Source organism: Capra hircus, chromosome 10, assembly GCF_001704415.2.
Source record: "Capra hircus breed San Clemente chromosome 10, ASM170441v1, whole genome shotgun sequence".
NCBI lineage: Eukaryota > Metazoa > Chordata > Mammalia > Artiodactyla > Bovidae > Capra > Capra hircus.
This window is the reverse complement of record NC_030817.1, coordinates 42,892,718-42,920,658: the sequence shown is the minus strand read 5'-3', so window position 1 is coordinate 42,920,658 and position 27,941 is coordinate 42,892,718. Positions and strand designations below refer to the sequence as shown.

Here is a 27,941-nt window from a genome sequence, read left to right as displayed (position 1 = left end):
CGTTCGGCCAGTCTTTGTCTTTTGGTTGGGGCGTTCAACCCATTTACGTTAAAGGTAATTACTGATAAGTATGATCCCGTTACCATTTACTTTATTGTTTTGGGTTTGGGTTTATACACCCTTTTCATGTTTCCTGTCTAGATAAGATCCTTTATCATTTGTTGGAGAGCTGGTTTGGTGGTGCTGAATTCTCTCAGCTTTTGCTTGTCTGTAAAGCTTTTGATTTCTCCTTCGTATTTGAATGAGATCCTTGCTGGGTACAGTAATCTGGGCTGTAGGTTATTTTCTTTCATCACTTTAAGTATGTCTTGCCATTCCCTCCTGGCCTGAAGAGTTTCTATTGAAAGATCAGCTGTTATCCTTATGGGAATCCCCTTGTGTGTTATTTGTTGTTTTTCCCTTGCTGCTTTTAATATTTGTTCTTTGTGTTTGATCTTTGTTAATTTGATTAATATGTGTCTTGGGGTGTTTCGCCTTGGGTTTATCCTATTTGGAACTCTCTGTGTTTCTTGGACTTGGGTGATTATTTCCTTTCCCATTTTAGGGAAGTTTTCAACTATTATCTCCTCAAGGATTTTCTCATGATCTTTCTTTCTGTCTTCTTCTGGGACTCCTATAATTCGAATGTTGGAGCATTTCATATTGTCCTGGAGGTCTCTGAGATTGTCCTCGTTTCTTTTAATTCGTTTTTCTTGTTTCCTCTCTGATTCATTTATTTCTACCATTCTATCTTCTATTTCACTAATCCTATCTTCTGCCTCCGTTATTCTACTATTTGTTGCCTCCAGAGTGTTTCTGATCTCATTTATTGCGTTATTCATTATATTTTGACTCTTTTTTATTTCTTCTAGGTCCTTGTTAAACCTTTCTTGCATCTTCTCAATCCTTGTCTCTAGGCTATTTATCTGTGATTCCATTTTGATTTCAAGATTTTGGATCATTTTCACTATCAATATTCGGAATTCCTTCTCCGGTAGATTCCCTACTTCCTCCTCTTTTGTTTGGTTTGGTGGGCAACTCTCCTGTTCCTTTACCTGCTGAGTATTCCTCTGTCTCTTCATCTTGGTTATATTGCTGCGTTTGGGGTGGCCTTTTTATATTCTGGTAATTTGTGGAGTTCTCTTTATTATGGAACTTCCTCACTTTGGGTGGGGTTCTATCAGTGGCTTGTCAAGGTTTCCTGGTTAGGGAGGCTTGGTTGGAGTTTTGGTGGGTGGAGCTGGGTTTCTTCTCTCTGGAGTGCAGTGGAGTGACCCATGATGGGTTATGAGACATCAAAGGTTTTGGGATAAATTTGAGCTGCCTGTATACTGAAGCTCAGGGGAGTGTTCCTGTATTGCTGGAGAATTTGCGTGGTATGTCTTGTTTTGGAACTTGTTGGCCCTTGGGTGGAGCTTGGTTTCGGTGTAGGTATGAAGGCATTTGATGAGCTCCTATTGCTTAATGTTCCCTGAATTCAAGAGTTCTCTAATGTTTTCAGGCTTTGGATTTAAGCCTCCTGCTTCTGGTTTTCAGTTTTATTTTTACAGTAGCCTCTAGACTTCTCCATCTATACAGCACTGATGATAAAGCATCTAGGTTAAAGATGAAAAGTTTCTCCACATTGAGGGACATTCAGAGAGGTTCACTGAGTTACAAGGAGAAGAGAAGATGGAGGGGGTAGTTAGAGGAAACTGGAATGAGATGCGGTGAGATCAAAAGAGGAGAGAGCAAGCTAGCCAGTAGTCACTTCCTTATGTGCACTCTATAGTCTGGACCGCTCAGAGGTATTTACAGCGTTATACGGGGAAGAGGAGAGGGAGGAAGTAGACAGAGGTGACCAGGAGGATAAGAGAGAGGAATGAGTAGGAGAGAGACAAATCCTGCCAGTAACCAGTTCCTTAGGTGTTCTCCACCGTCTGGAACACACAGAGATTCACAGAGTTGGATAGAGAAGAGATGGGGGAGAAAAGAGACAGAGGCCACCTGGTGGAGAAAAAGGAGAGTCCAGAGGAGGAGAGAGTGGTCAAGCCAGTAATCTCGCTCTCAGGTAAACTTGGTTAGTGAAGTTTGGGTTTTTAAATGTACAAAATTGACCACAAAAACCTAAGAGCAAAGATTAAAAATCTAGAGTAGAGGTTGGATTTTCAAAGATACAATATTAAAGAAAAGCAGAAGGAAAAAGGAAGAAAGAAAAAAAAAGAATTATTAAAAAACAAACAAACAAACAAACAAAAAAACCACCAACAACCATCCAAAGACTATATATGGTGTTTGCCTTAAAAAAAAAAAAAGTCTTTTTTTTAAAAATAGTAATAATAGGTTATAGAAATAAAAATTAGAGGAGAAATAGAAGACTTAACAAAAAAAAGTTGGAAAAAAAAAGAAAAAAGAAAAAAGAACAAAAAACAAAAAAGCAAAAAAAAAAAGGAATGATTTTAAAAATAGTAAAAATATTTCTGGCCCTTCTCTGATGTTATGGGCCATGTGGGATCACTTCCAAGGTGGTTCCCTCTGTTTAACTTCTTCTGTTTGCTGGTTTTTTAGGCTCACTAGTTCAGTCGCGCTGTGGGGAGGGGGGATGCTGCAAACAAATAGCACTGTCGTGTGCACACAGTATCTCAGCCCCGCTTGACCTGTCCTTTCTCGCGGGGCACAAACCGATCCGGCTCTACGATGCTCAGCCGGGAACCGTCTGGGGCCGGCCCTAGGCTGCGTGCACTTCCCCGGTCCAAGCCGCTCAGGTTCGGCGCTCAGGCAGCCCTCAGAGGCACAAATTCGGCTGGGACTGCGCTTTGTGCCCTTCCCAGGTCCGAGTAACTCGGGTTTGGCGAGCGCGATCGCCGCAGCTTGTCACCTTTTCTGCCGCTGCTGCTCAGCTTTCTGGGTGGACCGCTGGCGCACCCCGTGAGGCAGATTGTGACTGTCCAGCACCCCCAGAAGTCTTAGCAAAGGAGCCTGCTTGCAGTTAGGTAAGTAAAGTCTCTCCGGGTCTGCAATTGCCCCTTTCCGGTCCTTACGGCTCTGGCTGCCTGTCCCCGGCGGGGGATGGTCTGCAGCCGGCTTTTTCCGTTCCGTCCTTTGTTCTGTGCTCGGTCCTGGCGGTGTCTTATGTTCGAGCTTTTCGCGTGGTAGCTATCCCACAGTCTGGTTTGCTAGCCCAAGTTAGCTCGTTCTGGTTGCGCGTGAGGCGTTCCTGCCCGATTCTTACAAAGCACTGCAGCCCGCGCCTCCCGCGCGTCCCTGCCCTGCCCCCACTTCCCAGTGGTGGATGCAGGCGTCTGTGCTGCTTTTCCGCTGGGGGAGTTACTGTTGGGCTTGTAATCTGTTGGTTTTAATTATTTATCTATTTTTCCTTCCTGTTATGTTGCCCTCTGTGTTTCCAAGGCTCGCCACAGACTCGGCAAGGAGAGTGTTTCCTGGTGTTTGGAAACCTCTCTTCTTAAAATTACCTTCCCGGGACGGGCTTCCCTTCCCGGGCGGAGCTCCCTCCCCACCTCCTTTGTCTCCTTTCTCGTCTTTTATATTTTTTCCTACCTGTTTTTGAAGACAATGGTCTGCTTTTCTGGTTGCCTGATGTCCTCTGCCAGCCTACAGAAGTTGTTTTGTGGAGTTTGGTCGGCGTTGAAATGTTCTTTTGAGGAATTTGTGAGGGAGAAAGTGGTCTTCCTGTCCTATTCCTCCGCCATCTTGCAAAGTCTCTCTAGCATGGTGTTTAAAAGCCTGGGTTTCGCGCCCAGAGAGACTTGAGTTTAGTCCTGACCCTGAATACTTTTGTGGTGTTGAGCAAGTTCTTATGAGGTGGTGACTCTTTGTAAGCTGATGTAGTATATGACTTTGAGTTGGACTGTTGCCTATCTTGAATTTCTCAAGCCTGGCAGTTCTGACTGGGAATTAGATCTGACAATATGATCTGACTAATTCCCCAAAGAATATTTGATAATCAGTCTCATTACTTTGAATTATCATCTCATATGGACTATATTAAAAATATGTGCAATTACATGATGAATTTGAGCTAAAGGCTTCAGCATATCTTTTAATGAATCTCAAATTACCAGTTAAATGTTGTGACTGTATTTGGGCAGTGAAAGATATTGAGGCCTCTACCTGGAGCCCATGGGAGTAATCCAGTAACTTAGATATTCAGAGACTTGATGCTTGTATGTGTCCCACACAACAATCTTTGTCAGGATTATTAGAAGTAGCACTAGTCTTACTTGTGCTTTCATTTAGCTTCTTGTCAATTCCTTTAGAGGTAGCATCTGTTTGTAATTTGATATGTGTGACATTTTGAAAAGTACTGTTGCTGATTCTGTACAGTTGAAGGTAGAAGCACATATCCAGAATGGAGTGTTCTTTTTTTCAGAATATTTGTTTATTTATTTTTGGCTGCATCAAGTCTTAATTGTGGCATACTGGATCTTAGTTCCCCGACCTGTGATCGAATCTGGGTCCCCTCCATCGGAAGGTGGATTCTTAACTGCTGGACCATAGGGCAGTCCTGAGAATGGAGTATTCTTTAAGATATGGTTAATCACACAGCATTTTTCATTTTTAAGATCATCTACTACTGTGAGCTCCTTTGGCCATCTCTGTTGATCGTGTCTGTGTCCCTTGAGCCTAGCACAGTGGCTGAGTGGCTGCTGAACTTTCAAACTGAGAAGTAACAAGTATTCTTGCTGAGAGGGCAATCTACCAGAGGAGCTTTATCTGTAAAATGTTGCAGGGTCCCTTTACTAGCCAATACTGGTGGCTGGGGTTGTGGTCTTCACAGAATGTACTCTGGCTTTCAAGACTGGCTTTTCACTTTTGGGGACTTACAAAGTTGGAAATATCAAATGCGCTTAGATTTGAGAAAGCCCAGGGAGATTTCAGTCCTCCTTTGGAGCTGGTGATTGTAGAGGATGCTGTGAGGGACGTGTCGGACCACTACTGTGTTGCTGGGCTTAACCTAGGCTGCTGTCTGCATTGCTTCAAAGGACTTGCACTTGCTACTTTCTTCAGAGCACTGCCCTTGGACTACTGGAACCAATGACCAGTTGGTGCAAGAGTAAGAAAGAGCAGTGCCCCTCATTAAACTATGAGGTTTAATTTGCACCGCAAGTGGGTATTGAAATCAGGCTGAAGGTGGGACTTTGCCTGCAGTCATACCCTTGCGTGGCTTCTTCCCCTTCCACGTGCTTCTCATCTTCATTTCCATTTTCTCTCAGAAGTGCTTTCATAATGAATCCTTTGAGTATGAATCCTCATCTCAGGATCTGCTTTCAAGGAAGTTGACTTAAGTGTAGTTAATGCATGCTTAATCCCATGGCAGTGTTAAAGGAAAATATTAGGAAAGTGCTTTGGGGTCATGTGCTGTGGGTCATGATGCAGGGTTAAAGTAAAAAGCCTGTAGAGAATCACAGGTGTCTGGGTGTTGCTGGAGATGAGTGTCTTACTGGGCTGGGTACTGCCAGGTACCTGTGGCTTCCCTTTGTGCTTCTGGAAGAAGGCTTGAACTTGAGGTTCACGTTAGGGCAGGGGAGGCATCATCAGCTTGTCCTGGAGGGAGGGGAGGCAAGGTCAGTCTTGGGCGGGAGATCCCTGAGAGGAAGGGGATGTGATGAAAGCACAGTCAGAAAACATGGTCTGTGTAAGTGATCACTATGAGATTTGGGGCAATTAATTTTCCTCTGGCCTTCAGGTATCCCTTCTGCTGCTCTCAGAAGTGAGGAAGATGGGCATTTACATTCAGATTCAACACATACTTAATGAACAACTACCATGTGTGGGCTCCATGCTTCCACATTTAATTTTGATCAAACCCCAAGGTGTGGTGATAGTGCTTCTTTTTAGAGATGCTGAGATTAAGGCCTAGAAAGGGAGTGGCTTGTCCAGGGTTCCACAGCAAGCAAGAGCCTAATTAGACTTCTAACCACTCACGACAGGATGTGTAAATGTAGACTTTGTGGTCTGATCACATCTTCTCTATTTGTTTTGCATCTGAAGGGCTTTGCATATAATTATAGAAATATAAACATAATTAATAATATAAACTAAATATAAAATAAATAGAGATGATGTAATCAGACCGCAAAGCCTACATTTATATATTATGTCATGAGTGATTAGAAGTCTAATTTACATATATGTATATACATATGGTTTCATGGGCTTCTCTGGTGGCTCAGATGGTAAAGTATTTGCCTGCAATGCAGGAGACCTAGATTTGATCCCTGGGTTGGGAAGATCCCCTGGAGAAGGGAATGGCAATCCTCTCCAGTATTCTTGCCTGGAGAATGCCACAGACAGAGGAGCCTGGTAGGCTACAATCCATGAGGTCAAGGACACGACTGACTAACACACACAATATATATAGTTTATCTATATATAATATGTATGTGAATAAGCATATATATCCTTATTTTTAGTGTCTGGAGCATTACTCATCTACGTGCTTAGCATGGGGCAAGCTAATGAACATTATTAACCTAAGCCACACAATAATTAGGGAGACAAGATTCTTCCTTTATAACCTTCCTTTTCAATTTCATGTTTTGATTTTGTTACTTATGTTCCTTTCCAGTCAGGACCAATCTTCTGCACCTTACATGAAAGTGCTTAAGAAATAAGTGTTGAATTAACCTTTGATAAAATCTTGTGGTGACTTTAGTGTTAAAACTAGGCAGGAGTGAATGATTCCATGTTGTAGAAATTGCTGTGTCTGATGTATGGGAAGAAAAGGTTCTCTTCCAGGCTACAAATGCTGTCTGCTGACTCTTCCTCTTGAAATATATCAAGAGACACCCAGTGTTTCTCATGAGGGTTCCTCAGGGTATGCTAACATCCTGGGCCAGCTGCCACCGTGGAAACACCCAGGCAGGTAAGGGGCTGTGTGAACCGGTCTGAAGGTTTCCACAGAGGTCATTCCACCTAGCACTTCTCAGCCTGGGCTGTACGTTGTGCCTGTGCCTCACCCAGTCCCAGAGCAAGTAATGAGTGGCTTGCACGGGAGGCCTTGGTGTTGTGTTTCTCAAGGTTCACAGTGATTCGACTATGCAGACACAATCAGGAACCTCCATGCTATGCTATGCTAAGTCGCTTCAGTCGTGTCCGACTCTGTGCGACCCCAGAGACAGCAGCCCACCAGGCTCCCCCGTCCCTGGGATTCTCCAGGCAAGAACACTGGAGTGGAGTGCCATTTCCTTCTCCAATGCATGAAAGTGAAAAGTGAAAGTGAAGTCGCTCAGGCAAGGCCATTTCTTTACCCACACTTCTATCTTTATGCATATATCTCTCAAATTGTAAAAGACATCCAAGGGAAAGAATTCCATTGATTTTTAAAAAATGATAGTATAATTTTTTATATGAAAATGAAAGTGTTATTTGCTCAGTTGTGTCTGACTTTTTGTGACCCCATGGACTATAGCCCACCAGGCTCCTTTGTCCATGGAATACCCCAGGCAAGAATATTGGAGTGGGTTGCCATTCCCTTCTCCAGGGTATCTTCCCGACCCAGGGATCAAGCCTGGGTCTCCTGTACTGCAGGTGGATTCTTTACTATCTGAACCTCACAAAAGAATAACTCTGTAATGCTGATTTACATTTTTTTGTAGTAAGGCTCACAGTTTTAGTAAAACATATGGCCAATCAATGATTACTCTGCTAGGTTTTCTTTGAGAAATTTAAATTTTCCTCATTTTCATCTTTTCTTTCTTTCCTGTTACATGTGTTGTCTTCAGCGCTGAATTGTTTCTTGACTTTCATGTATGTATGCAGCTTCCAGTTTTTGTCCTGTCCCATCAACATTCCTAGTCATATGGGTTTGGGACAAGGAAAGGAGTGTGGAAGTCTGCTACCCAATTAGATAGCTGCTAGCCTCATGGGTTCCTGGGCATTTGAAATGAGGCTGGTTCAAATTCAGACGTGTTGTTAAGTACCTTATGTATGCCAGGTTTCAATGACTTAGTACCAAAAAGAGAATGTAACATGTATCATTAATAATTTATTTTAAGTTACTTTTTGAAGTTATATTTTATATACACTGGGTTAAATATAACATTAATATTAATTTACCTTCTGAAAAACTTTTTTGAATGTGGCTACCAGAAAATTTAAGATTACCTTTGTGGCCCACATTTGTGGTTGGCATTCTATTTCTATTGGGTAGCACTGCTCTTGGTTACAAATGAGAAAACAGCAAAGAAGAAAATGAACTCTTTGCCATGGGGAGGGCTTCTGGGTTCTCAACTCAGGATTCTCTGTTTGCTTTGGCTGGCTGTTGGCATTGTGATTTGTGTTATTATGAACAAATTGAGTCAGCGCTACTTTTTCTTAGTATTTGTTACTTACCTGGCATCTTCTGAACTTATACTTCTACACTAGGAGAATCTGAGCTGGCCCTGCCCTCCTTCAGGTGGGACACTTCCATGACTCCTCTAGATGTCGGTTTGCTCTTGCCCATCAACTTTTTATGTAGCACATTCCACTGTATACTTTCCTGAGCTTTGGCACACTTGGCTTAAATTTCCCAAGTTCTTTCACGGAATTCTTCCTGTCAATCTTCTTCAATCATTTTTCATTTGAAACTGAGTATTTATAGGGAAAGACAAGGGCTTTCTGTACTGCAGAGTATTGTCTTCCCTCTTAAAGTCTGATATTCCTAGATATGCTGCATAATTACGAAAACAAATGTATTAATTCAGTTGGAGTAAATTTTCTCCTTGTTTAATCAAATTTTCTAGTTTGATATCTCCCATTGGATATTAGAAGAGAACATTTCCTTTCTTTTTTTTTTAATTTGGTATTTTTTCCTGTTATAAAAATAGCATATGTTTATTAAGAGAAATTTGGGAGGTAGAAAAAAGTAGAAGGGAGAAAATAACATTCATGCTTCCACTATCCAAAAGTAATTATTGTTACTATTTTCTTATATTTCCTTCCTGTTTTTTCCTTCTATCTCAAGATTTTTCGTAATTGTGTATATATGTGTGTTTTTATTCTTGTTTTTACTTCACACCATGCCATTACCATTTTCCAAATCTCTATTATTTTTATACATGTAATTTTTAAGGGTTGCATTTTTAAAAATTTATTTTTAATTGGGGAAACATTACAATGTTTTGTTGGTTTCTGCCATACAGCAACACAGATCAGCCATAATTATATATGCACCACCTCCCTGTTGAGCCTCCCTAAGTGTTGCAGTTTTAAAGACTGTATTCACTTGAATTCATATCTTATAATTCACATGACCATTTCCTCACTGCTTGATATTTACTCTGTTTTTAATTTTAAAGTATAGTTTCTTGATCTTTCTAAATTGATAGTTACCCTTTTCCATAAGACTGGGTTTTGTGATGTATTTACCAAATCCACCTAGAATGATTACCCTGACCCTGTTATTTCCTATATTAAGTAATTGAAACTTGAAGGATTATTACTCAGTCCACTGATAGTAACTTTTGTTAGAGTATCTTGAGTTTAAGTGTGAGCGGGACCAGGTTAGGTATGTTGACCAAAGCGTGGGAGGTTTCAGTTCTACCACACATGAGAGTTTCCTGAAACAAGGGTTTGCTGTCAGACCACCACCATCAAATTTCAAGTGTATCTTTGCTTAATCATAGCGCAACATGAAAAAAAGCTCCAGGACATTCTGCTTTAAAACAGTGTGCTAGTGACGCATGTAAGTTCCCAAACATCAGTAATTTGGAACCGTTTGAATGTAAGCCTTATACTACAGTTACTAGCTATATGGCACTCGCATGCATCAGCTTTGGTTTGCAGAGTTCCTTGAGGAAATTTGGGCAGTGATTCAGAAGACCAGCAGATCCTTTAGGCAGCTAGGAAGGAACTCTTCCCATATTTGTATTGCCAGATTAGAGGTATGTAGACCTATGGTCAAAAGATCTATCATACGCTGTTGAATTCTTGGCAATAACTGACTCAGGAGGGGGTAATTCACGTATGTCATCATCCTTTGTTGGATTATGATCCAAAATGTCAGTCTTGGGTAAGAGCAGATTGTTATTTCTTATTAAATATGCTCTTTTTGCCCTTGAGCTTCCTAAACAAAAACTAACTGAGGTCATTGAACTTGATGAATCTGAAGCTGATGCATGTTTAGTGTGTCTGTGTGCTGCTTGTAATTGGGTGAGTGGGAACATGCAAGGTTCTGGAATTCTATTAATTTCACGGAAGAATGAATGAACTCTGCATTAAGTTACCTCTTCTTCATCAGGGCCTGTGGGTTAGCAACCAGAGTGGAAACTTCTGTGTTAAATGCAAGACAGAGCATCAAGTTTCAGTGTTTTTAAAAATGTCTAGCCCATTGTAGATAATTTATGTTATGATGGCACTGCTGGGTCTAGGAGACAGATATTCAGGGTCTATATGAATAGCTCTGCATATTTGAAAAGAAAATTTGAGGTGAAAAATATTGATTCTTCTTTTTTTAAAACAATATTAATGAAACACACTATTATGGGCTAAAATGACAATGAATTAAAAAACAAGCTAGTGGGAGTAGTCTCAGTGTTTTTTGGACTCAGTGGAAATGGTTTAAAATTGATTTAACTTTAGATCACACTGCTAAGTCAGAGTAAAAGAATAGTCTCAAGAATAGTTTCACCCTCAAATTAATTTCCTTTTAACTCTTAGACCGATCATTTCATGGGCAATTCTACATGTCGGTTTTGCGGATGGAATATACTGGTTTTTGTTTGTAAGCTTTGACATTGTAGTTCTTTCTTATAAATGATTTTTCTATTGTAATCAATTATTATATTGAGTGAATACAATTTTTTAAGTGTTGAATTTCTAAATGGTGACTATTTCCCTGAATGACATACATATTGAAATAATAGGAAATTATAGCACTTTCAAAACTTTGCACATGGCTTTTTTTCAGAGGCATCTCCTAATTTCTTTTTAAAGTTTATATAACCCAGATGTTAGTCATTTTTTTTTTTTCCTCTTAAAATTCCCTTGAAGAATCCCCCTGCTCCCGTAGATGAAAGCATTAGAGAGCAAGGTAGAGTTGAATTAAGACTTTGTGGGGGGTATAAACAAGGAAGTTTATTTCACAAATTCCATAGCAAACAATGCGAAATCGCCTTTTACCATTTTTCTTCCCCAGAGTTCTCTTGGCTATTGGCTGTATCATTTCTCCATGACCCATCTAATGCTCAGTATAGCTGACTTCAGTCTCCTTCTCTCAGTTCTGGGGCTTCTCATATTTATCTCCCTTTTATTACTCAAAGTAGTTTGGTTCTTCCTTGGCTCTGAACACAAACTCTGTTGCAGCTGCTCACCAAAATATCAGGTTATTCTGTAGCTAGTACCCACTTTATCTGAGATGACAATAGAAGCTAAAAATACACCACTTTCTATGTAACATTTAAAACTTGCTTCTCTTTTTTAAAAAATAGGTTTATGCATCACTTCTCTGTTGTCATGAGGAGAGATCTAGAATTTCTTTTGAAAAAACAAACATAAATCTAAGCCACAAAGGCCTTGGAAATGTCAGAACATTAATTTTAATAATGTAAAGGCTTTTTAAGATAAAATCTGAAAGCTAAAAGAGATCATAATATTATAGTAAGTAAATTTGGTTTCAGTCAGAGCCCACTGGTTTGTCTAAACCAAACCCAGGAAAAATTTTGACAGGCACTTGTCAATTAACTACTTACTGTTGATTAACTGTGTATATTTCTACTACAAGGGCATTTTGCTTTAGATCTTCTGAGATTAATCTCAATGTGTTCCCTTCTCCCATGCATTTTATATTGATATATTATCTGTCTTTTGTGGGTAGAAAATGAAGACAACTTAAAAAGAGTATAAAGGATAGATATTTCTCTTGATTCCGCTATCCAGATCAGTGTTAACTGCAATGAACTTGTGAAGGCATTTTATTGCTCCCTTTTCTCTTACATCTGAGTATCTTTGTTTTCTCCTCTTCTTTTCTGTTTCTATTCCACAGACTATTTATTTAAAAAATAATTGCGATCATACTATACCTTATTGTCATGGCTTGAATGGTGCTCCCCTCACCCCAAAAGCTAGATCCACTGGAAACTGTATTGGATCTTATTTGGATAAAGGGTCTTTGCCTATATAATTAAGTTAAGAATCTTGAGATGAGATCATCCTGGTAATCCAATCACAAGTGTATAAGAGAAGAGCAAGGAAGAAGATAGACAAGAAGATAAGGTGAAGATGGAGGCAGAGATTGGAGCTATAGAGCCCCAAATCAAGGATGCCTGAGGCTGTTGGGAGCTGGGGGAGAGGCATGGAACACATCCTTCTCCAGAGCCTGTTGGGAGAGCAACACTGTGCATACACCTTGATTTTGGACTTCTAGCCTGTAGAACTGTGAGAGAGTAACGATTTACTGTTTTAAGACCTACTTTGTGGTCCACTGTTAAAGTGGACTTAGGAAACAAATGCTCACTGTTTTTTAAGCTTTTAATCAGAGGTTCTATGTTTGTTTATTTGTTCATTTTTTCTTTTCACTCAGGCATTTATTAAACCCTACTCTGTATCAGGCAGAATGCTATGTGCTGGGGATGCAGAGTTAAATAAAAGATAATTTCTGCCCCCAATAAAATACATTCATACATATACTGTATGTAATAGGTTTATCTCTAGAATTGCCAGGATACACTCACATTTCATTGTTTTTACTCACAGGTAAGGTGAGTGAGCAAAACAACTCATTAGGAATGTGCAGCTTTCTAAATTTTTTGTCAGTATATAGACAAACTGATGCCAAGTGACAGAAAACCTCAGTAGGATTTGAGAGCCGGGGTGGAAATGGGGCGTTAAAGCTGTAATTCAGGGAACATTAAACCACCTTTAAATTTGAACAGTATTCTCAAAAACCAAGATCTAGTTCCTTATTCCATGTCAGGAATTTAAAAAATTCTTTCTTGATCTTTGGCAAGGAATAGATTTATAATAGTGACAGGAGAAAGAGAGGTCAGTGTGAATAGAAGTAAGAATAATAATCTCTAAATTAGAATTAAAGACTCAAAAGCATCTGGGAATTTGGAGGCTGTAAGAGTGATATTGTCAGCAACCCATGAAAAGAAAAACTCTGATTATGGCATTGTGGACTAGTTCCTAATGGTAAGGAAGAAAGAGGAAGTGTAATTGAGATTGTGATGCTGAACATTTCAGAAGGAATTGACTTGGATGATGGGAAAAGAATAGTTTTTAAAGATGTGAAAGAAATTGTTAGCATTTTAAATGAAGAATGTGTGTGGGAAAAGTGTACTTTCTTTAAGCTTTAGAAAAGTACACATTAATTCAAAATAAGTATTGGGTTTTAAACTTGACTGATTTCCAGTGTTAAGCCCAGTATGGGGGTGTTCCAGGGGTCAAGAAGAAAAGCAAGGCATTGAGAAATGGAATTGAGATTAGAGAGGGCTTCATGACGGAGAAGGCATGGACTACAGTGAAGATTGAAGGGGACTATGTTGGCAACAGACATGTTTCATTTAGATCTAATTTTCTCTGTGTGTCAGTCAACACACTCCTGGGCTTCATCAGAGATATGAAATAGACATTTTACAGGAGCTTTGAGAGTAGTGGCAGAAATTCATGTTTATTACTCAGCTATCTATCATTGAACCTACATTTGTGTAACACCTCTGTACCAGCCACTATGCTGATACTAGGGATACAGGGATTATTAAGACCCACGTTCCTTCCCTTGGGGAGCCTAGAGTCCAGAGAAGGAGGTGGACAAACAGAATATTATTTTACAGCAGTAGGTACCGTGATAAAAGGAAGCATGAAGTGTTCTGGGAGAATACACATTGTTGTTGAGTCATTAAGTCATATCCGACTTTGTGACCCCATGGAGTGCAGCACCCCATGCTTCCCTGTCCTTCACTATTTCCCAGGTTTGCTCAAACTCATGTCCATTGAGTTGGTGATACCACCCAGCCATCTCATCTTCAGTCACCTCCTTCTCCTCCTGCCCTCAGTCTTTCCAAAAATCAGTTTCATTTCCAGTGAGCCAGCTCTTGGCATCAGGTGGCCACAGTATTGACCACTTCAGCATCAGTCCCTTCCAATGAATATTCAGGGTTGATTTCCTTTAGCATTGACTGGTTTGATCTCCTTGCTCTCTAAGGGACTCTCAAGAGTCTTCTCCAGCACCACAGTTTGAAAGCATCAATTCTTTGGCACTCACCCTTGTTTATGGTCCAACTCTCACATCCATACACAACTACCGGAAAAACCATAAGTAAGTAAGTGCAGTCGCTCAGTCGTGTCTGACTCTTTGAGACCCCATAGATTGTAGCCTACCAGGCTTCTCCGTCCATGGGATTCTCCAGGCAAGAATATTGGAGTGGATTACCATTTCCTTCTCCAGGGGATCTTCCCGACCCAGGGATCGAACCCGGGTCTCCCGCATTGGAGGCAGACACTTTAACCTCTGAGCCAACCATAGCTTTGACTATATAGACCTTTGTTGGCAGAGTGATGTCTCTGCTTCATGATATGCTGTGTAGGTTCATCATAGCTTTTCTTCTAAGGAACAAGTGTCTTTTAAAATCACAGTCTGCAGTGATTTTGGAATCCAAGAAAGTCAAATCTGCCACTGTTTCCATTGTTTTCCTATCTATTTGCCCTGAAGTGATAAGGCCAGATGCCATGATCTTAGTTTTTTGAATGTTGAGTTTTAAGCCAACTTTTTCACGCTTCTCTTTCACCTTCATCAGGAGGCTCTTTAGTTCCTCTTTGTTTTCTGCCATTAGTGTGGTGTCATCTGCATATTTGAGGTTGTTGATATTTCTCCCAGCAGTCTTGATTCTAGCTTGTGATTCATCCAGCCTGGTATTTTGCCTGATGTGCTCTCATAAGCAGGGTGACAGCCTTATTATACTCCTTTTCCAATTTGGAACCAATCCATTGTTCTGTGTTCGGTTCTAACTATTGCTTCTTGATCTGCATACACGTTTCTCAGGAGACAGGTAAAGTGGTCTGGTATTTCCATCTCTTTAAGAATTTTCCACATTTTGTTGTGATCCACACAGTCAAAGGCTTTAGCATAGTCAATGAAGCAGAAATAGATGTTTTTCTGGAACTCTTTTGCTTTTTCGATGATCCTTTGGATGTTGGCAATTTGATCTCTGGTTTCTCTGCCTTTTCTAAATCCAGCTTGAACATCTGAAAGTTCTTGGTTCATGTACTGATGAAGCCTAATTTGAAAGATTTTGAGCCTTTCGTTGTTAGCAAGTGAAATGAGTGCAGTTGTATGGTAGTTTGAATATTCTTTGGCTTTGCCCCAAATTCTTCGGGATTGGAATGAAAACTGACCTTTTTCAGTCCTGTGGCCATTGCTGAGTTTTCCAAATTTGTTGGCATATTGAGTGCAGCACCCAAAGTGCCTGAAGAACTATGGATAGAGGTTTGTAACATTGTACAGGAGGTGGTGAGGAAAACCATCCCAAAGAAAAGGAAATGAATGAAGGCAAAATGGTTATCTGAGGAGGCCTTACAAATAGTTGTGAAAAGAAGATAAGTGAAAGACAAAGGAGAAAAGGAAAGACATACCCAGCTGAATGTAGAGTTCTAAAGAATGTCGAGGAGAGATAAGAGAGACTTCTTAAGTGAACAATGCAAAGTAATAGAGGAAAACAATAGAATGGAAAAGATTAGAGATCACCAAGAAAATTAGAGATACCAAGGGAACATTTCATGCAAATATCAGTTCAGTATCAGTTCAGTCACTCAGTCGTGGCAGACTCTGCGACCCCATGGACTGCAGCACACTAGGATTCCCTGTCTATCACTAACTCCTCAAGCTTACTCAACTCATGTCCATTGAGTTGGTAATGCCATCCAACCATCTCATCCTCTGTCATCCCCTTCTCCTCCCGCCTTCAGTCTTGCCCACCATCAGAGTCTTTTTCAATGAGTCAGTTCTTCGCATCAGGTGGCCAAAGTATTGGAGTTTCAGCATCAGTCCTTCCAATGAATAGTCAGGACTGATTTTCTTTAGGATGGACTGGTTGGATCTCCTTGCAATCCAGGAGGCTCTCAAGAATCTTCTCTAACACCACAGTTCAAAAGCATAAATTCTTCTGCGCTCAGCTTTCTTTATAGTCTAACTCTCAGATTCGTACATGACTATAGGAAAAGTAATACCTTTGACTAGATGGACCTTTTTTGGCAAAGTAATGTCTCTGTTTTTTAATATGCTGTCTAGGTTGGTCATAACTTTTTTTCCAAGGAGCAAGTGTCTTTTAATTTCATGGCAGCAGTCAGCATCTGCAGTGATTTTGGAGCCCAAGAAAATAGTCTCTCACTGTTTCCATTGTTTCCTCATCTATTTGCCATGAAGTGATGGGACTGGATGTCATGATCTTAGTTTTTTGAATGTTGAATTTTAAGCCAACTTTTTCACTCTCCTCTTTTACTTTCATCAAAGAACTCTTTAGTTCTTCACTTTCTGTCATCAGAGTGGTGTCATCTGCATATCTGAGGTTATTGATATTTCTCGCAGCAATCTTGATTCCAGCTTGTGCTTCAACTAGCTCGGCATTTCTCATGATGTACTCTGCATATAAAATAAATAAGCAGCGTGACAATATACAGCCTTGACATATTCCTTTCCCGATTTGGAATCAGTCTGTTGTTCCATGTCCAGTTCTAACTATTTCTTCTTGACCTGCATACAGATTTCTCAGGAGGCAGGTCAGGTGGTCTGGTATTCCCATCTCTTTCAGAATTTTCCACAGCTTGTTGTGATCCACACAGTCAAATGCTTGTAATCAATAAAATAGAAGTAGTTGTTTTTCTGGAACTCTCGTGCTTTTTTGATGACCCAACAGATGTTCACAATTTGATCTCTGGTTCCTCTGACATTTCAAAATTCACATTGAACATGTGGAAGTTAACAGTTCATGTACTGTTGAAGCCTGGCTTGGAGAATTTTGAGCATCACTTTGCTAGCCTGTGCGATGAGTGCAATTGTGTGGTAGTTTGAACATTCTTTGGCATTGCCATTCTTTGGCATTGCCTTTCTTTGGGATTGGAATGAAAACTGACCTTTTTCAGTCTTGTGGCCGCAGATGAGTTTTCCAAATTTGCTGGCATATTGACTGCAACACTTTCATGGCATCATCTTTCAGGATTTGAAATAGCTCAACTGGAATTCCATCACTTCCACTAGCTTTGTTCGTAGTGATGCTTCCTGAGGCCCACTGGACTTCGCATTCTAGGATGTCTGGCTTTAGGTAAATGATCACACCATCGTGGTTATCTAGGTCATGAAGATCTTTTTTATATAGTTCTTCTGTCACAAAGCAGGTCAAAGGCTAACAGAGTTTTGCCAAGAGAATTCACTGGTCATAGCAGACACCCTCTTCCAACAATGCAAGAGAAGACTCTACACATGGACATCACCAGATGGTCAGTACCAAAATCAGATTGATTATATTCTTTGCAGCCAAAGATGGAGAAGCTCTGTACAGTCAGCAAAAGCAAGACCGGGAGCTGACTGTGGCTCAGATCATGAACTCCTTGTTGCCAAATTCAGACTTAAATTGAAGAAAGTAGGGAAACCACTAGACCATTCAGGTATGACCTAAATCAAATCCCTTACGATTATACAGTGGAATTGACAAATAGATTCAAGGGATTATATCTGATAGAGTAGGAAAGTTAGATATGAGAGTAAGTTACAGAATATATTAGGGAAATATATATTATATTAGGGAAAGGGATTTTAACTTGAAGAACTATGCTTGGAGGTTCATGACATTGTACAGGAGGCAGGGATCAAGACCATGCCCAAGAAAAAGAAATGCAAAAAGGCAAAATGGTTGTCTGAAGAGGCTTTACAAATAGCTGAGAAAAGAAGAGAAGCTAAAGGCAAAGGACAAAAGGAAAAAAAAAACCTCATTTAAATGTAGAGTTCCAAAGAATAACAAGGAGATATAAGAAAGTCTTCCTCAGTGATCAGTGCAAAGAAACAGAGGAAAAATAACAGAATGGGAAAGACTAGAGATCTCTTCAAGAAAATTAGAGATACCAAGGGAACATTTCATGCAAGATGCACACAATAAAGGACAGAAATGGTATGGACCTAACAGAAGCAGAAGACATTAAGAGGTGGCAAGAATACAGAGAAGAATTGTACAATAAGTTCTTAGTGACCTGGATAATCATGATGGTGTGGTCACTCACTTATTGCCAGACATCCTGGAATGTGAAATCAAGTGGGCCTTAGGAAGCATTATTACGATCAAAACTAGTGGAGGTGATGGAATTCCAACTGAGCTATTTAAAATCCTAAAAGATGATGTTGTGAAAGTGTTTCACTCAGTATGCCAGTAAATTTGGAAAACTCAGCAATGGCCACAGAGCTGGAGAACACACATGGGAGGATCTTAACCCAAGTTTTGGGAGGCTAGTAGCAGAGATACCATTGTCTCAGGATAAATCATGGAAAAATTGTCTTCTAACAAAGATCATCCATTGGAGAGCTAATTGAATGAGGGGAGGGGATGAGAGGGGAGGGAGACAGAAGAGAATTAGGGAAGGGTCCAGGTCATAAAGGGCTTGCCAGGTGGCTAAGTGGTAAAGAATCTGCCTGCCAATGTAGGAGATGTAAGAGATGTGAATTTGATCCTTGGGTTGGGAAGATACCCTGGAGGAGGAAACGGCAATCCATTCCAATATTCTTGCCTGGAAAATCCCATGCACAGTGGCGCCTGGCAGGCTACAGTCCATACGTTTGCAGTCAGACACGACTGACTGAATGCCTGAGCATGCACAGGTCATAAAGGTGACTAGCACCTGGAGCCTGAGAACATGCTGGATGAAAAATACAGATAGATGAATTAGCATAAATCCATTCTCTCATGTTTAAAACTACCTGCTTGGTGAAATGTGGCCCATCTATGACCGTCATTGTCATGTATAGACATCTCATTATAGGAGTATTGAATGGCACAGGAGTGTGGTTATTAGGGAAAGCCCACCCAGTGTAGTGTTAGGAAGCTGATGTCTTATTTCTGCTTTGTCACTAATTTGCTGTGTGACTAAGGACCAAGGGCTTCAATTTTCTCATCTATAAAACAAGGGAGTGGATATCAGTGATTTAAAAACTTTTTCCAATCAGCAGATCCCTTTCAAATGAAATCTTATATAGAAGTCCAATGTATAGAATGTATACAAGTACATCTGGGGTCCTCAGCTGCCATCTTACTCTCTGTGGTGGCCTCTGAGGGGCCAGCACAAGCATTTCTGGAACATACAAGTGCTTCTCTCAGTGAGGTCTGAGGACTGCTTTTCCCAGACCTCCTGAATCAAAATCTGTGAGTCTGGGAGAGGACTCTGTTTGCACCTTGTGGGATTCTTATGCATGTTGAAGTTTGAGTACCATTGGGCCAGATATTCAAGGTCATTTCCAGCCCTTAGAACTAAGGCTCTGTGATTCTCTTCACCTTTGTGGTGATGGTGAAGATCTTAAGAAGTGAAGTCAGTACAAAAAGCCTTAATACAAAACGGGATACTGGAAATGTAAGGATGAATATAATGGTAATGAATAATAGAAGATGATGATGGGAGAGGAAAGTTAGTTATGAGAGTAAGTTACAGAATATATTAGGGAAAGAAGAAAGGGATTTTAACCATAGCATCTTCCAACAATGAGGATGTTGTATTCCAAATGGGAGAAAGTGTAGCAGAAAGTGTCAGAAAACAGTTCAGAGCATGATGTTCCTAGGGTTAATGCCTTGACCAGACACTCCAAAATCCTGCTTGTCTCTATCACAGCACATAGTGTCATGATGGTCTTCTTACATTTGATTTAATTGTATTTTTGATGCTTATTACATCAGTTACGTACCAGAAATTCAGTGAACCCCAATAGACATGGTCTCTGCAACCATAAAGACAGTATCTAGTGGGAAGGGTGGACTTAATAAAAGACTGTTAAATAATTAAGTACTTAGTAAAATACTGGTTTAGTTGCTAAGTCGTGTCTGACTCTTGGATCCCATAGACTGTAGGCTGCCAGGCTCCTCTGTCCATGGGATTCACCAGGTAAGAATGCTGGAGTGGATTGCCATTTCCTTCTCCAGGGGATCTTCCTGATCCAGGAATCGAACCCAGGTCTCCTGAATTGCAGGCAGATTCTTTACTGACTGAGCTATGAGGGAAGCCCAATAAAATACAGTAGTCTCCCCTTATCCAAGACCACCTTCTCTCCCCCATGGATGCCTGAAATCATGGACAGTTGCCCATAGACGGTAGCCCACCAGGCTCCCCCGTCCCTGGGATTCTCCAGGCAAGAACACTGGAGTGGGTTGCCATTTCCTTCTCCAATGCATGAAAGTGAAAAGTGAAAGTGAAGTCGCTCAGTTCTGTCCGACTCTTTGCTACCCCATGGACTGCAGCCCACCAGGCTCCTCCATCCATGGGATTTTCCAGGCAAGAATACTGGAGTGGGGAACCATTGCCTTCTCCGATGTTTTTTCCTATACATACATAGTATGATAAAGTTTTAAAACTAGGCACAGTAAGAAAATGTCTGAATTGCCAGCATCACTATTCCCATGCTTCAGTTCAGTTCAGTTCAGTCTCTCAGTCGTGTCCGACTCTGCAACCCCATGAATCGCAGCACGCCAGGCCTCCCTGTCCATCACCATCTCCCGGAGCTCACTCAAACTCATGTCCATCAGGTCAGTGATGCCATCCAGCCATTTCATCCTCTGTTGTTCCCTGTTCCTCCTGTCCCCAATCCCGCCCAATATCAGAGTCTTTTCCAGTGAGTCACCTCTTCGCATGAGGTGGCCAAAGTACTGGAGTTTCAGCTTTAACATTATTCCTTCCAAAGAACACCTTTAGAATGGACTGGTTGGATCTTCTTGCAGTCCAAGGGACTCTCAAGAGTCTTCTCCAGCACCACAGTTCAAAAGCATCAATTCTTCGGCACTCAGCTTTCTTCACAGTCCAACTCTCACATCCATACGTGACCACTGGAAAAACCATAGCCTTGACTAGACAGACCTTTGTTGGCAAAGTAATATCTCTGCTTTTCAATATGCTATCTAGGTTGGTCATAACTTTCCTTCCAAGGAGTAAGTGTCTTTTAATTCATGGCTGCAGTCACCATCTGCAGTGATTTTGGAGCCCCCCCAAATTAGGAACCATTATTAAGTAAAGTAAGGATTACTTGAACACAAGCACTGCAATGATGTGACAGTGATCTGATAACCTAGGTGGCTACTAAGTGACTAAAGGGTGGGATACACTGAACTAAGGCCTGGTTGATGTCCCAGGTAGGATGGAGCAGGACAGAGCAAGATTTCTTCATGCTACTTAGTGCATGATTTAAAGCTTATGAGTTATTTCTGAAGTTTTCCATTTGATGTTTTCAGACTGTAGCTGGCCACAAGCAACTAAAACTGCAGAAACTAGAACCACAGATAAGGGAGAACCACTGCAGTCACACTAAGTGGTATGTAATTATGAGCCAAGGCGGGTACTGCTGAGGGAAATTATGATTCTGAAGAATGGGTTTTTTTGGGTATGTGTGGTAGGGGAAGTGGACAGAGGTAAGGAAGCTTAGAAAACGGTTCTTTGCAAGAGTAGTAAATTTAAGCTGAGAGCTTATGACAAGCTTAGAGCTTATCTAATTAGGAATTAATTAGATGAGGGGTGGGATGATGGAATGAGAAGGAGAATTACAGACAGAGGGAGCAGCATGTACAAACCCTGTGGTGGAAAGGAGAATGTGATTATGGCAGAAGCACAAAGGGCAAGACTGAGAGAAAAGCAGTGTGAAGCAAGGCTGGAAAAATGGTCCAAAGTCAGAGCCTGAAGGGCCTTGAAGACCTCACTGAGAGTTTGAATGTTTTCCTAAAAACAGAGAGAATATGTGGAAGGATTTGCTTTTGGAAAAGTGTATGTTTGTTGCATGGAGGAAAAGCCAGTGGAAGGGGGTCATGATAGATGTGGGAGAAGGGAGTTTTCCTGCTCTGCTTGTCTGTCATGTCACTTTAAGTTACTGGAGGCTGAGACAGTCTCTGTGTTTCCGTCACCTGACTGAGCAGCATCCTGCATGGAGTTGAGACTCAATCATTATGTGATGGATGAATTAAATGCATTTAAATTAAACAGCTCACTTTGAGACAAGATCAGAATATCTTTTTAGTATTCCCTATCCTTCTTCTTCCCTGCAACTAATATGGGAAAGTGGGGTATCCACAGATTGCGTATTCTATGCACATCATTGTCTGCTGTCATTGCCACTGGAGAATGGTGTCTGCTGTGGGGTCATTGGATGTCAGACCCATCTTTAACTCAAATGCCTTGTGTTATTTGCAGTCTCCCTGATGTTGCTGCACATTAAGGTGCCTGAGACAGTGCTTGACATTAAAGAAAGGGAGAAGATTCGGTCCATCTGGGCTTCATTTCTGAATTAGCAGAGCTCTAGGAAGCATTTGAAGCAATGCTTACTGTTTACTTCTCAGCTCTCCCCAGGTTACAGCATGTCAGAAAACAAAAATGTGGGAGCCCGGGCGGCTCTCAACACTGGGGATGAGGATGTGGAGATGGGTTTCCTTGTGTCTGCATCTGATGTTGCCCTCCAGCAGGACTTTGTGAATTGCCTGCTAATGAATCCTGTTAACCCAGTTTGCCTTGTCTGGTTACCTTGCCCTTTTCCAGACATTTGCATTCAGGCACACTTTCCCCCTTCACACTGCTAAATTTAAGGCTTCATTTTCAAATCAAATATTCATCTGGATGGCTGCCTGATAAATCACATGTGGAGAGCTGAGAGACCCAGGCAGGGAACTGTGCCCTTGCTTCTGGAGAGCAGGTCTGGAAACCATATGAACTGTAAATCGTTTTAAAATGTAGAAAAGTAAAGCTTTCTGCCAAAAGGGGAAAGCTTAGGGATTTTTTTTTTCTCTTTCTAGACTCAGTTATTAGATATGTGTTGGAAGTTACTGACCTCTACCATATAGTCTGTTTACTGTCTCTGTCAGCAGGGCCTGGAGCATCCAAACTTAATCCCCTTGAGGCTTCAGCTCGGCCAACACTTGCTTTATTAGAAATAGGTTTTGGGGTCACAGCTATGGAAGTTATTAGGTCCATGGCTTTACTGGAGATTTGCCTTCTTTCACTTGCTATTTTCTTCTGAAACTTGGGTACTAAAAATAGGTTATTATTTTTTTTTTAAATAATAGAACCTAATTTTCTTATAAGAGCAAGAAAAATAATAAATAGAAAAAGGGACCTGGCTTCCTCTATTTGCTCCCCCTCAGGTAACTAACATGCTACAGCCTCACTTCCCACTTGGAGAAGTGCTGCTCAGCATCTGTCCTGTTTTCTGTTGTACTCTCTGTTTTTCACTTGACACTTCATTACAGAAAGTAATTCCATAAGACCTTTGCTTTTCTTTTTTGCCTTTGGCCTTAATTCTTTTGGGTGCCAAAGCACAGAGATGCCATCACTCATTTTTATATGTAGACTATCAGTGAGGACCTTTTATTGTATTCTGGTGAATCACTTCAGAGTTTTCTTTTTTTCTTCACTCCAAATTTTGTCCCTTCTTTGTATCTCTTTTCTCACTCGTCTTCTAGGAGTAAAGAAGAAAGAAGACTGGAATTGAGATACAAAGAATGATAAGAAAACAATATTCAATGTAGGCCTTTTAAAGTAGAGAACATTTTCAAATACTAGATGTCTAAAAAGGTAGAAATTGTACTAGCATATGCAAATTAGTGCAAAGTATCACAGCATAAGTACTTAGAACTGGCATGCAGATTTGTTCATGCCAATCTGGTATGAAGTTTCAAATCTGATACTGATAATGTTGAACTAATTTTAGTCCTACTCAAACGATACCTAATTATTGACCACCATCCCTAGCTTAAAAATCTCCTAATTAACCAAGTCGACAACACAGTTCCCAGCAGTGGCTCTTATGATTAGGAAAGAAGTTCAGAAGAGAAAAGATTGTTATTCACATACTTGCCTATGTATTGTTGTTGTTCAGTTGCTGAGTCATGTCTGACTCTTTGCGACCCCATTGACTGTAGCCCACCAAGCTCCTCTGTTCATGGGATTTCCCAGGCAAGAATACTGGAGTGGGTTGCCATTTCCTTCTCCAGGGAATCTTCCTGACCTAGGATTGAACCGGTGTCTCCTGTATTGGCAGGCAGATTCTTTACCACATATATATTAGCAGATTACAAATAAAATCATAAGGTCCAAATCCCCCTAATAGCTAGAAAGTATAGAGGGCTTGGGGAGTGTGAGACCAGTGTGTCATTGCTGTGATGCAGAAAAACTTCATCCAAGAGCTGGGTGGAGCATACAGTGTAGAATATTTTCCAGAAAGTAATTCAAAGGGCAACTTTCTGATGGAATGTTTTCATCTTCTTAATAGAGAAAACTGGAGTCTACTCTGGAGAGAGAAAAAAAAGGATCATCTAGGTAGATCCAGGGGTCAGAGAATTTTAGAGACTTTGAGATTCGAGGAATGCCAGAGAGAGATAAAGGGATTGCATTATAAGGCCTTTCCCACCCCTCTATTTCTCTAAAATATGAGAAATAGAACTACTATTTAATATTCCAAGCCTCAACCCAAAGTCTTCAGCTGTTCCAAGGTTGTCCAGAGCTGTGGCCCATGGAGTAATGGATGGGGCAGTGCATGTATTAGGTATACCTTCACCAGAAGCTGGGTTTCGCTAGGCCTACAGGTTCCAGGAAGAGTGGATTAGTTTGGGAGTTCAGGTTATTGTCCTAAGTCGTGGCATGGTAGAATGTTGAAGTTCCTGCTTACACCTAACACTATTGGCCTGGATAGGGCTCAACAGCCAGTCCTATTGGGACCACTTGAATTATTGTTCCAGCACTATTAAAACCAGACATATAGCTATTCTGAGCCAAAGAGAAATGTTTAAGTCTGTCTTAGTTCCCTAAATATTAAGTGTCTTCAGTGTGCCAGAGATGATTAACATGCCATTTCTAGTTTCATGAATTTTCATTTTGTGGGGAGAGAGGGAAACAAGTAGGTAATTTCAGTATAATGTGGACAATGATGGGGATTTTCATGAATTGTCATATAAACACTGAAGACAGGGTACTTAGCCCAGTCTAGAGGTCAGAGGAGGCTTCCTGGAAGAAGTGAATCTTTGACTGATATTAATCAATTAAAAATATAATAATGCAGAAAAATCAAAATTTCTACTTTTTGGAGTAAAGTATTATTCCTTGTATTTTTTGTTTTTTGTATATATGCAAAAAAGCCCATGTAATAGCTTTGTATTTTACTTTTTTCTTTTGATATAACTCATTTATATCATTAAAAATTATTTGAAAACTTTTTTTAGTAGTTAAATAGTAGATATGCTATAATTGATCATTCCCCTATTAGGAAATTAACTTGTTTCTAATATTTTGTTTTACTATATAATTCTTGGAAGAGCATTTTTGAAATGTTTCATATGTATGTTTATTTCATTAGGTTATATTTCTTTCTTTTCTTTATTTTTTTTAAACTTTTATTTTGCATTTTGGTATAGCTGGTTAACAATCTTATGATAGTTTCAGGTGAACAGTGAAGGGACTCAGCCATACATATCCATGTACCCATTCTCCCCCAAATTCTGCTCCCATCCAGGTAGTCTGTATTTCCTGACCAGGCTGTATTTCTTGGGAATCTAGACTTTGTCCTTTTTAAAGGTTCTTAATAATGTTGTGAAATTGCTTTCTAGGAAGTTCGTGCCCATTTATCCTCCCATTTGAACAAAGTGGTTTTTCCACAACACCATCAGAACTTTGAGCATTATCACTTTGAAAATCTAAGCCAATTGCATAAGTTGTTTTGCATAACAGATACACAACAGATGTCTTGTTGTTTTAAAAATATGTTGTTTTCTAGAAAGTGAAGATGATTATATTTTCAAGTATTTATTAACTGTATCATTTCTCTTTTTAGTAATTTGTCTAATTCTATTCACTGCCATTTGTTGGTCTACAGTATTTTTTTGAGTTCTGTTTGAGAATAAATTTTAGATTTTGTCTTCTAGTAAATTTTTCCAGTGGGAAACAATGACATCCCTACATGGTGTAGAGAGAGATTGTTTTAGAGTCTTTGCTAGTGTAGTGTGCATGTATACTTTCTCTAAGCAAGATTGAGTTGTGCTTAGCCAAATATATTCCTGACAGTTTTCTTTCTACAAAACGACTCAGATCACAACATATTTCTGCTAAAAACTCCTTGGCAACTCCCTACTCTGTCCTTACCATCAAAGTACTTACTCCAGTCAAGCTCCCAGCCAGTCTTTCTAACATTATCTACAATCACATAGAACTACTTGCCTTACTTCAGCCTGCAATGCTATGCTTTCCTTTCTCCCTTTTTCATCCATTAGGGTTCAACTCCTGTGTTAACTATCTCTGGAAAACCCTTCAGTATCTATTTCAGGCAGGTAGAACTATCAGCATCCTCTTTTTATTCCTGTAGAATGTATCTGTCACCAAGCTAGAGTTAAACACAGCACTTTATGGTCCATTTTAGTCTTCCCCTTTGACTGGGAGCCTCTTTAGGGTTTATGCACAGTGCTTCTCTACTGCCTTACATGTAGTAGGTGTTCAATATTTGCTGAATTCAGCAGAATCCACATACTCTTTCAGTTGGCAACATATATTCATGATATAGGTCATAGTGAAGAAATTGGAAATGTAAAGCTATGAAAGAAGTTGGCATCCCTGTGGGATGTGCCACTTGCCTTATAGCCGTGAAGAAATGTAACTCAGAAGTACACACTTTGAGGAAAATGAATAACATTTTTATTTTCTAAACTGTTACTCTTTGCCCTGCAAGGATTCATTCTATATTTACTCTTTCTGTACTTTGTGCTCATCTCTACTATATTTTTAGGGCCTTCCCACAGACAGGTGTAGCCATATGGAACTATTATTCACTGCAACCCTAGAGCTAAATGTGTTAAGCACACAGTATGAGTAACTATGTAAATGACTAATCCATTCAAATATTCATTCAACTAATATTTATTGAGCCCCTTATATATGCCAGGCACTGTTTTACCTGCTAGGGATGCAGAAATGAGCAGGACAGACAAATCCCTATCCTAAGGAGTGAACTACATAATGGGGAAGATGGACAATAAAGAAAATATTACTAAGTAATATGGTTTCAGGTTGTTGTAAGTGCAACTAAGAAAACAAAATAGGATAATAAGATAGTAGTAGGATGAGAGATGGGCACATGATTTTAAATAGTGTGGCCAAACAGGCCCATGAAAAGATGCTCAACATCTCTAATCATCAGGGAAATGCAAAGCAAAACCACAGTGAGAAATCACCTCTCACCTGTCAGAAGGCTATCACCAAAAAAGAACACGAATGAAAAATGTTGGCAAGGATGTGGAGAAAAGAGAACCCTTCTACACTGATGGTGGGAATATAAACTGTAGCAGCAGCCACTGTGAAACAGTATGAGGATTTCTCAAAAAACTAAAAATAGAACTACTTTATGACCCAGCAATTCTACTCCTGGGTATATAGTCAAAAATCCCTCTGAAAACACTAATTTGAAAAGATACATGCACCCCAATGTTCATAGCAGTATTGTTTACAATTGCCAAGATATGGAAACAATCTGAGTGTCCATCAATAGATGAATGAAGAAGGAAGATGTGATATGTGTGTGTGTGTGTGTATGTGTGTACACACAAACACGGTGGAATACTCAGCCATAAAAAAGAATAAAATTTTGCCATTGCAGCAACATGGTTGGACTTGGAGGGCATTATGCTAAGTGAAATATCAGACAGAGAAAGACAAACACTTTATGATGTACTTATAAGTAGAATCTAAAAAATACAACAGATTAATAAATAAAATAAAATGAAGCCAGACTCACAGATAGAACAAACTAGTGGTTACCAGTGAAGAGAGGGGAGAGGAGGCAA

At 40.2% G+C, this 27,941-nt stretch overlaps 1 protein-coding gene across 4 annotated transcripts in view; it reads left to right on the top strand.

Moving 5' to 3' along the window:
• Nucleotides 1–27,941, top strand: part of ATP8B4 (ATPase phospholipid transporting 8B4 (putative)) — a 299,618-nt gene that overhangs the window by 100,506 nt on the left and 171,171 nt on the right. Inside the window, exon 1 of one of the 4 annotated variants that reach the window (XM_018054184.1) lies at nt 21,382–21,448. The exons of the other annotated variants lie outside the window; for them this stretch is intronic. The gene's annotated coding sequence lies outside the window, so the exon portion shown is untranslated. Of the gene's footprint in view, nt 1–21,381; nt 21,449–27,941 lie in introns of those variants that run through there. 4 annotated transcript variants of the gene reach the window in all.